Here is a 2,265-nt window from a genome sequence, read left to right on the forward strand (position 1 = left end):
CGGACCTCAAGGTGATAGCATTGAGGCTACTCTTGGGGCTAGGTAATGGTTGAGAGGGAATCACACTTGAGCTTGGAGGTTGAGTATTGTTGGAATGTGGGCTAATCGGGATATAGCTTTGGTCAAAGTGGCCATGTATGAATCTTATCTCTTTTGAAAATCCCTTTTCTTTTGAAGAACAATGCGAAGGGTATCATCCATGGGAGCTTGATTGGAGGAAGAAAAAGGGTAGGTGATTTGAGGAACTTGTGGTTGGATGATTTGAGGCACTTGAGCTTGTCTTTGGTGAGGAGGTTGGTAGCGTTGGCCTCGAGCTTGTTGTTAGAATTGAGGGTTTGGTGGGTTGCGGTATTGTTTATGGTTGTTGTTATGCCACCTTTGGAGTGCACCATCTTTCCAACCTTGGTTATAGTTGTCTCTCCACCCTTGGCTTGAGTTCTCTAGCCAACCTTGGTTTTGCCACCTTTGGTTATAATTACCCCCTTGTTGAAAAGGGCCTTAATTTGAATGGTTGAAATAAGGATTGGTGGCTGCCAAGGTACTGTCCTCTTAGAGTTGTGAATATTCATCGGTATAATGAGAGTTATAAGTACAAATTCTACATACTCTTTGTGGGGCTACCAGTTGGTATTGTTGTTATGGTGGAGGGGGTTGTTGTTAGTTTTGATGAATTTGTTTGAGAATGGTGGTCATCTTCCCTAGGGTCTTGGTGAGGGCAGACTCATTAGAAGAAACCTCATTGATGGTCTTTGGATGATTGTTGCTTTGACTTGCATGTTGTGTAGCGGCTAAGTCGGCAATGAGTTGCCAAGCTTCCTCCGCCATTCTATATTTCACAAGGGACCCATTGCTAGATGCATCCAAAAGAGTCTTATCTTGCGGCTTCAAGCCTTGGCAAAAATAAATAATCAACACTAAATCATCAATCCGATGATGAGGACAAGAATCAAGAAGCTTCCTAAAACGCTCCCAATACTCATAAAGGGTTTCTGATTCACCTTTATGATGTATGAGATCTCCTTCCTCAACCTGTCAGTCACCTCCGGCGGGAAGAATTTATCTAGGAATTCTCTCCGAAGTAAGTCCCAATTGGTGACAACCTCATCCAGTTGGGTATAGAACCACTCCTTTGCCCTTCCCTCAAGAGGAAATGAGAAGGCAAACACCCAAATAGAAACTTCATCCGAGCCATACCTCCTAGTAGTGGAGCATGCATCTTGAAAGTCTCTAAGATGCTTGATAATAAGTTTTGTCGTGTTGGTTTAGATTTTCTTCTTATAGAAAGAATAACTTCGTTGTAAGCATAGTTCTAAACCAACAAACAATTCCCACATAAAAAATTTGAGTTGTCACAAGTACAAAACCCAATAAGAATTAACCGAAGTATTTGAACTCCGGGTCGTCTTACAAGGAATTGCAATGAAGTGCTCAATTATTGGCTATAAAGGGGTAAGGGGTTTTGATTTTGTGTTTTGGCAAGAAAATAAATGGCAAGAAAAGTAAATGAACAATGAACTAACAAAAGAGATGGAAAAGAACTCTTGGCTAGACATAGGTAATTGAGATCACCATCCTTGTCTACAAACCATATATTGATAATTATGAGAGGCCAACCTATTAAGTCTACTTCCAAAACCTTAAGTACATAATATCTACTCATATGCTTGAAGTACGTCAAATAGGCTTGATCACATTAACCCATAAGTCCCAACCTACCTACTAATTAGATTAGTAGTGGGTTGGCGTCAATGAGTATCAAATTGATCACCAAGGGTTCTCAAATCACTAATTCAATGAGACCCAATGACTCAAGGTCACTCAATTCCCTTAGCCTAGGCCAAGAGTCAAGAAAACTACTCAAAAACTAGAAGAAACATTTTAACAAACACCTAGTGTGCAAGAAAAGTAAACATCATAAAATGCTAGAATTAGTGAAACCCATGACTACCACAAACAAGAAATCAACAATAGCAATCAAGATCAACATAAAAGAGACATGGAAACATAAAATTGCATTAAAAGAAATTAAGATTCAACAATGGTTCATAAACATAAAAATGGCAAAATAGGGAAATTAACAACAAGAACTAGAAGAACAAAGGTGTAACAACAAGAAATTAAAAGAGAAAACTAAATCAAAACAAGAATTGAAAGATGAATTTAAGAAAAGTAAACCTAAACTACCCTAAATTCTAGAGAGAAGGGAGAGCTTCTCTCTCTAGAATTCTAGCCTAAAACATGATGGAAACTAAACTATGACTACTT

General features: G+C 38.8%; 1 non-coding gene across 1 annotated transcript; it reads left to right on the plus strand.

Annotated features, from left to right (window-relative positions):
- Positions 1 to 925: 925 nt before the first annotated feature.
- LOC148561971 (small nucleolar RNA R71) lies at positions 926 to 1,031 on the plus strand. The gene has a single exon (XR_015888253.1). It is a non-coding gene; the product is annotated as a small nucleolar RNA R71 (small nucleolar RNA).
- The last annotated feature ends 1,234 nt before the right edge of the window (positions 1,032 to 2,265 follow it).

The sequence above is a fragment of the Arachis ipaensis genome, chromosome B6 (genome assembly GCF_059453495.1).
Source record: "Arachis ipaensis isolate K30076 ecotype BB chromosome B6, ASM5945349v1, whole genome shotgun sequence".
Classification (NCBI taxonomy): Eukaryota; Viridiplantae; Streptophyta; class Magnoliopsida; order Fabales; family Fabaceae; genus Arachis; species Arachis ipaensis.